This window comes from Phalacrocorax aristotelis, chromosome 10 (assembly GCF_949628215.1).
Source record: "Phalacrocorax aristotelis chromosome 10, bGulAri2.1, whole genome shotgun sequence".
In the NCBI taxonomy this organism is placed as follows: Eukaryota; Metazoa; Chordata; class Aves; order Suliformes; family Phalacrocoracidae; genus Phalacrocorax; species Phalacrocorax aristotelis.
This window is the reverse complement of record NC_134285.1, coordinates 16,561,120-16,569,521: the sequence shown is the minus strand read 5'-3', so window position 1 is coordinate 16,569,521 and position 8,402 is coordinate 16,561,120.

Sequence of the window (8,402 nt, the reverse complement as noted above, 5' to 3'; positions counted from 1 at the left end):
CTCAAGGCTTTGTATTTAGCAGCCAAACCCTCACTTCGAGGGGTCCAAGCCCCTTCTCTTTTAAGGCTCAAGACCTCATTTTTAGCAGCCAAACCCTCACTTCCTGGGGTCCAAGCCCCTTCACTTTTAAGGCTCAAGGCCTCATTATTAGCAGCCAAAAACTTACTTTCAGGGGTCCAAGCTCCTCTGTTTTAAGGCTCAAGCCTTCATTTTTAGCAGCCAAACCCTCATTCCACAGGTTTAAGTCCCTCCGCTTTCAAGGCTCAAGGCCTCATTTTTAGCAGCCAAACCCTCACTTCCAGGGGTCCAAGCCCCTTCTTTTTTAAGGCTCAAGACCTCGTTTTTAGCAGCAAACCCTCAATTCCAGGAGTCCAAGCCTCTTCTCTTTTAAGGCTCAAGGCCTCATTTTTAGCAGCCAAACCCTCACTTCGAGGGGTCCAAGCCCCTTCTCTTTTAAGGCTCAAGGCCTTGATTTAACAGCCAAACCCTCACTTCGAGGGGTCCAAACCCCTTCTCTTTTAAGGCTCCAGGCCTCATTATTAGCAGCCAAAAACTTACTTTCAGGGGTCCAAGCTCCTCTGTTTTAAGGCTCAAGCCTTCATTTTTACCAGCCAAACCTTCATTCCACAGGTTTAAGTCCCTCCGCTTTCAAGGCTCAAGGCCTCAATTTTAGCAGCCAAACACTCACTTCCAGGGGTCCAAGCCCCTTCTCTTTTAAGGCTCAAGGCCTCATTATTAGCAGCCAAACCCTCATTTAAGATGTCCAAGCCCCTCTGCTTTTAAGGCTCAAGGCCTTGTATTTAGCAGCCAAACCCTCACTTCGAGGGGTCCAAGCCCCTTCTCTTTTAAGGCTCAAGACCTCATTTTTAGTAGCCAAACCCTCACTTCCAGGGGTCCAAGCCCCTTCTTTTTTAAGGCTCAAGACCTCGTTTTTAGCAGCAAACCCTCACTTCCAGGAGTCCAAGCCTCTTCTCTTTTAAGGCTCAAGGCCTCATTTTTAAGCAGCCAAACCCTTAATTCCTGGGGCCCAAGCCCCTCTGCTTTTAAGGCTCAAGGCCTTTATTTAACAGCCAAACCCTCACTTCGAGGGGTCCAAACCCCTTCTCTTTTAAGGCTCCAGGCCTCATTATTAGCAGCCAAAAACTTACTTTCAGGGGTCCAAGCTCCTCTGTTTTAAGGCTCAAGCCTTCATTTTTACCAGCCAAACCCGCATTCCACAGGTTTAAGTCCCTCCGCTTTCAAGGCTCAAGGCCTCAATTTTAGCAGCCAAACACTCACTTCGAGGGGTCCAAGCCCCTTCTCTTTTAAGGCTCAAGGCCTCATTATTAGCAGCCAAACCCTCATTTAAGATGTCCAAGCCCCTCTGCTTTTAAGGCTCAAGGCCTCATTTTTAGCAGCCAAACCCTCACTTCGAGGGGTCCAAGCCCCTTCTCTTTTAAGGCTCAAGACCTCATTTTTAGCAGCCAAACCCTCACTTCCTGGGGTCCAAGCCCCTTCACTTTTAAGGCTCAAGGCCTCATTATTAGCAGCCAAAAACGTACTTTCAGGGGTCCAAGCTCCTCTGTTTTAAGGCTCAAGCCTTCATTTTTAGCAGCCAAACCCTCATTCCACAGGTTTAAGTCCCTCCGCTTTCAAGGCTCCAGGCCTCATTATTAGCAGCCAAAAACTTACTTTCAGGGGTCCAAGCTCCTCTGTTTTAAGGCTCAAGCCTTCATTTTTACCAGCCAAACCTTCATTCCACAGGTTTAAGTCCCTCCGCTTTCAAGGCTCAAGGCCTCAAATTTAGCAGCCAAACACTCACTTCCAGGGGTCCAAGCCCCTTCTCTTTTAAGGCTCAAGGCCTCATTATTAGCAGCCAAACCCTCATTTAAGATGTCCAAGCCCCTTCTCTTTTAAGGCTCAAGGCCTCCTTTCTAGCAGCCAAACCCTCACTTCCAGGGGTCCAAGCCCCTTCTCTTTTAAGGCTCAAGGCCTCATTTTTAGCAGCCAAACCCTCACTTCGAGGGGTCCAAACCCCTTCTCTTTTAAGGCTCAAGGCCTCATTTTTAGCAGCCAAACCCTTAATTCCTGGGGCCCAAGCCCCTTCTGCTTTTAAGGCTCAAGGCCTCATTTTTAGCAGCCAAACCCTTACTTTCAGGGGTCTAAGCCCCTCACCTTTTAATGCTCAAGGCCTCGTTTTTAGCAGCCAAACCCTCACTTCCTGGTGTCCAAGCCCCTTTACTTTTGAGGCTCAAGGCCTCATTTTTAGCAGCCAAACCCTTAATTCCTGGGGCCCAAGCCCCTCTGCTTTTAAGGCTCAAGGCCTTGTATTTAGCAGCCAAACCCTCACTTCGAGGGGTCCAAGCCCCTTCTCTTTTAAGGCTCAAGGCCTCATTTTTAGCAGCCAAACCCTTAATTCCTGGGGCCCAAGCCCCTCTGCTTTTAAGGCTCAAGGCCTTTATTTAACAGCCAAACCCTCACTTCCAGGGGTCCAAACCCCTTCTCTTTTAAGGCTCCAGGCCTCATTATTAGCAGCCAAAAACTTACTTTCAGGGGTCCAAGCTCCTCTGTTTTAAGGCTCAAGCCTTCATTTTTACCAGCCAAACCCGCATTCCACAGGTTTAAGTCCCTCCGCTTTCAAGGCTCAAGGCCTCAATTTTAGCAGCCAAACACTCACTTCGAGGGGTCCAAGCCCCTTCTCTTTTAAGGCTCAAGGCCTCATTATTAGCAGCCAAACCCTCATTTAAGATGTCCAAGCCCCTCTGCTTTTAAGGCTCAAGGCCTCATTTTTAGCAGCCAAACCCTCACTTCGAGGGGTCCAAGCCCCTTCTCTTTTAAGGCTCAAGACCTCATTTTTAGCAGCCAAACCCTCACTTCCTGGGGTCCAAGCCCCTTCACTTTTAAGGCTCAAGGCCTCATTATTAGCAGCCAAAAACGTACTTTCAGGGGTCCAAGCTCCTCTGTTTTAAGGCTCAAGCCTTCATTTTTAGCAGCCAAACCCTCATTCCACAGGTTTAAGTCCCTCCGCTTTCAAGGCTCCAGGCCTCATTATTAGCAGCCAAAAACTTACTTTCAGGGGTCCAAGCTCCTCTGTTTTAAGGCTCAAGCCTTCATTTTTACCAGCCAAACCTTCATTCCACAGGTTTAAGTCCCTCCGCTTTCAAGGCTCAAGGCCTCAAATTTAGCAGCCAAACACTCACTTCCAGGGGTCCAAGCCCCTTCTCTTTTAAGGCTCAAGGCCTCATTATTAGCAGCCAAACCCTCATTTAAGATGTCCAAGCCCCTTCTCTTTTAAGGCTCAAGGCCTCCTTTCTAGCAGCCAAACCCTCACTTCCAGGGGTCCAAGCCCCTTCTCTTTTAAGGCTCAAGGCCTCATTTTTAGCAGCCAAACCCTCACTTCGAGGGGTCCAAACCCCTTCTCTTTTAAGGCTCAAGGCCTCATTTTTAGCAGCCAAACCCTTAATTCCTGGGGCCCAAGCCCCTTCTGCTTTTAAGGCTCAAGGCCTCATTTTTAGCAGCCAAACCCTTACTTTCAGGGGTCTAAGCCCCTCACCTTTTAATGCTCAAGGCCTCGTTTTTAGCAGCCAAACCCTCACTTCCTGGTGTCCAAGCCCCTTTACTTTTGAGGCTCAAGGCCTCATTTTTAGCAGCCAAACCCTTAATTCCTGGGGCCCAAGCCCCTCTGCTTTTAAGGCTCAAGGCCTTGTATTTAGCAGCCAAACCCTCACTTCGAGGGGTCCAAGCCCCTTCTCTTTTAAGGCTCAAGGCCTCATTTTTAGCAGCCAAACCCTTAATTCCTGGGGCCCAAGCCCCTCTGCTTTTAAGGCTCAAGGCCTTTATTTAACAGCCAAACCCTCACTTCCAGGGGTCCAAACCCCTTCTCTTTTAAGGCTCCAGGCCTCATTATTAGCAGCCAAAAACTTACTTTCAGGGGTCCAAGCTCCTCTGTTTTAAGGCTCAAGCCTTCATTTTTACCAGCCAAACCCGCATTCCACAGGTTTAAGTCCCTCCGCTTTCAAGGCTCAAGGCCTCAATTTTAGCAGCCAAACACTCACTTCGAGGGGTCCAAGCCCCTTCTCTTTTAAGGCTCAAGGCCTCATTATTAGCAGCCAAACCCTCATTTAAGATGTCCAAGCCCCTCTGCTTTTAAGGCTCAAGGCCTTGTATTTAGCAGCCAAACCCTCACTTCGAGGGGTCCAAGCCCCTTCTCTTTTAAGGCTCAAGACCTCATTTTTAGCAGCCAAACCCTCACTTCCTGGGGTCCAAGCCCCTTCACTTTTAAGGCTCAAGGCCTCATTATTAGCAGCCAAAAACGTACTTTCAGGGGTCCAAGCTCCTCTGTTTTAAGGCTCAAGCCTTCATTTTTAGCAGCCAAACCCTCATTCCACAGGTTTAAGTCCCTCCGCTTTCAAGGCTCCAGGCCTCATTATTAGCAGCCAAAAACTTACTTTCAGGGGTCCAAGCTCCTCTGTTTTAAGGCTCAAGCCTTCATTTTTACCAGCCAAACCTTCATTCCACAGGTTTAAGTCCCTCCGCTTTCAAGGCTCAAGGCCTCAATTTTAGCAGCCAAACACTCACTTCCAGGGGTCCAAGCCCCTTCTCTTTTAAGGCTCAAGGCCTCATTATTAGCAGCCAAACCCTCATTTAAGATGTCCAAGCCTCTTCTCTTTTAAGGCTCAAGGCCTCCTTTCTAGCAGCCAAACCCTCACTTCCAGGGGTCCAAGCCCCTTCTCTTTTAAGGCTCAAGGCCTCATTTTTAGCAGCCAAACCCTCACTTCGAGGGGTCCAAACCCCTTCTCTTTTAAGGCTCAAGGCCTCATTTTTAGCAGCCAAACCCTTAATTCCTGGGGCCCAAGCCCCTTCTGCTTTTAAGGCTCAAGGCCTCATTTTTAGCAGCCAAACCCTTACTTTCAGGGGTCTAAGCCCCTCACCTTTTAATGCTCAAGGCCTCGTTTTTAGCAGCCAAACCCTCACTTCCTGGTGTCCAAGCCCCTTTACTTTTGAGGCTCAAGGCCTCATTTTTAGCAGCCAAACCCTTAATTCCTGGGGCCCAAGCCCCTCTGCTTTTAAGGCTCAAGGCCTTGTATTTAGCAGCCAAACCCTCACTTCGAGGGGTCCAAGCCCCTTCTCTTTTAAGGCTCAAGGCCTCATTTTTAGCAGCCAAACCCTTAATTCCTGGGGCCCAAGCCCCTCTGCTTTTAAGGCTCAAGGCCTTTATTTAACAGCCAAACCCTCACTTCGAGGGGTCCAAACCCCTTCTCTTTTAAGGCTCCAGGCCTCATTATTAGCAGCCAAAAACTTACTTTCAGGGGTCCAAGCTCCTCTGTTTTAAGGCTCAAGCCTTCATTTTTAGCAGCCAAACCCTCATTCCACAGGTTTAAGTCCCTCCGCTTTCAAGGCTCCAGGCCTCATTATTAGCAGCCAAAAACTTACTTTCAGGGGTCCAAGCTCCTCTGTTTTAAGGCTCAAGCCTTCATTTTTACCAGCCAAACCTTCATTCCACAGGTTTAAGTCCCTCCGCTTTCAAGGCTCAAGGCCTCAATTTTAGCAGCCAAACACTCACTTCCAGGGGTCCAAGCCCCTTCTCTTTTAAGGCTCAAGGCCTCATTATTAGCAGCCAAACCCTCATTTAAGATGTCCAAGCCCCTTCTCTTTTAAGGCTCAAGGCCTCCTTTCTAGCAGCCAAACCCTCACTTCCAGGGGTCCAAGCCCCTTCTCTTTTAAGGCTCAAGGCCTCATTTTTAGCAGCCAAACCCTCACTTCGAGGGGTCCAAACCCCTTCTCTTTTAAGGCTCAAGGCCTCATTTTTAGCAGCCAAACCCTTAATTCCTGGGGCCCAAGCCCCTTCTGCTTTTAAGGCTCAAGGCCTCATTTTTAGCAGCCAAACCCTTACTTTCAGGGGTCTAAGCCCCTCACCTTTTAATGCTCAAGGCCTCGTTTTTAGCAGCCAAACCCTCACTTCCTGGTGTCCAAGCCCCTTTACTTTTGAGGCTCAAGGCCTCATTTTTAGCAGCCAAACCCTTAATTCCTGGGGCCCAAGCCCCTCTGCTTTTAAGGCTCAAGGCCTTGTATTTAGCAGCCAAACCCTCACTTCGAGGGGTCCAAGCCCCTTCTCTTTTAAGGCTCAAGGCCTCATTTTTAGCAGCCAAACCCTTAATTCCTGGGGCCCAAGCCCCTCTGCTTTTAAGGCTCAAGGCCTTTATTTAACAGCCAAACCCTCACTTCGAGGGGTCCAAACCCCTTCTCTTTTAAGGCTCCAGGCCTCATTATTAGCAGCCAAAAACTTACTTTCAGGGGTCCAAGCTCCTCTGTTTTAAGGCTCAAGCCTTCATTTTTACCAGCCAAACCCGCATTCCACAGGTTTAAGTCCCTCCGCTTTCAAGGCTCAAGGCCTCAATTTTAGCAGCCAAACACTCACTTCGAGGGGTCCAAGCCCCTTCTCTTTTAAGGCTCAAGGCCTCATTATTAGCAGCCAAACCCTCATTTAAGATGTCCAAGCCCCTTCTCTTTTAAGGCTCAAGACCTCATTTTTAGCAGCCAAACCCTCACTTCCTGGGGTCCAAGCCCCTTCACTTTTAAGGCTCAAGGCCTCATTATTAGCAGCCAAAAACGTACTTTCAGGGGTCCAAGCTCCTCTGTTTTAAGGCTCAAGCCTTCATTTTTAGCAGCCAAACCCTCATTCCACAGGTTTAAGTCCCTCCGCTTTCAAGGCTCCAGGCCTCATTATTAGCAGCCAAAAACTTACTTTCAGGGGTCCAAGCTCCTCTGTTTTAAGGCTCAAGCCTTCATTTTTACCAGCCAAACCTTCATTCCACAGGTTTAAGTCCCTCCGCTTTCAAGGCTCAAGGCCTCAATTTTAGCAGCCAAACACTCACTTCCAGGGGTCCAAGCCCCTTCTCTTTTAAGGCTCAAGGCCTCATTATTAGCAGCCAAACCCTCATTTAAGATGTCCAAGCCCCTTCTCTTTTAAGGCTCAAGGCCTCCTTTCTAGCAGCCAAACCCTCACTTCCAGGGGTCCAAGCCCCTTCTCTTTTAAGGCTCAAGGCCTCATTTTTAGCAGCCAAACCCTCACTTCGAGGGGTCCAAACCCCTTCTCTTTTAAGGCTCGAGGCCTCATTTTTAGCAGCCAAACCATTAATTCCTGGGGCCCAAGCCCCTTCTCTTTTAAGGCTCAAGGCCTCATTTTTAGCAGCCAAACCCTTAATTCCTGGGGCCCAAGCCCCTTCTGCTTTTAAGGCTCAAGGCCTCATTTTTAGCAGCCAAACCCTTACTTTCAGTCTAAGCCCCTCACCTTTTAATGCTCAAGGCCTCGTTTTTAGCAGCCAAACCCTCACTTCCTGGTGTCCAAGCCCCTTTAATTTTGAGGCTCAAGGCCTCATTTTTAGCAGCCAAACCCTTAATTCCTGGGGCCCAAGCCCCTCTGCTTTTAAGGCTCAAGGCCTTGTATTTAGCAGCCAAACCGTCACTTTGAGGGGTCCAAGCCCCTTCTTTTTTAAGGCTCAAGACCTCGTTTTTAGCAGCCAAACCCTCACTTCCTGGGGTCCAAGCCCCTTCACTTTTAAGGCTCAAGGCCTCATTATTAGCAGCCAAAAACTTACTTTCAGGGGTCCAAGCTCCTCTGTTTTAAGGCTCAAGCCTTCATTTTTAGCAGCCAAACCCTCATTCCACAGGTTTAAGTCCCTCCGCTTTCAAGGCTCAAGGCCTCATTTTTAGCAGCCAAACCCTCACTTCCTGGAGTCCAAGCCCCTTCTTTTTTAAGGCTCAAGACCTCGTTTTTAGCAGCCAAACCCTCACTTCCTGGGGTCCAAGCCCCTTCACTTTTAAGGCTCAAGGCCTCATTATTAGCAGCCAAAAACTTACTTTCAGGGGTCCAAGCTCCTCTGTTTTAAGGCTCAAGCCTTCATTTTTAGCAGCCAAACCCTCATTCCACAGGTTTAAGTCCCTCCGCTTTCAAGGCTCAAGGCCTCATTTTTAGCAGCCAAACCCTCACTTCCTGGAGTCCAAGCCCCTTCTTTTTTAAGGCTCAAGACCTCGTTTTTAGCAGCAAACCCTCACTTCCAGGAGTCCAAGCCTCTTCTCTTTTAAGGCTCAAGGCCTCATTTTTAGCAGCCAAACCCTCACTTCGAGGGGTCCAAGCCCCTTCTCTTTTAAGGCTCAAGGCCTTTATTTAACAGCCAAACCCTCACTTCGAGGGGTCCAAACCCCTTCTCTTTTAAGGCTCAAGGCCTCATTATTAGCAGCCAAAAACTTACTTTCAGGGGTCCAAGCTCCTCTGTTTTAAGGCTCAAGCCTTCATTTTTAGCAGCAAAACCCTCATTCCACAGGTTTAAGTCCCTCCTTTTTCAAGGCTCGAGGCCTCATTTTTAGCAGCCAAACCCTTAATTCCTGGGGCCCAAGCCCCTTCTCTTTTAAGGCTCAAGGCC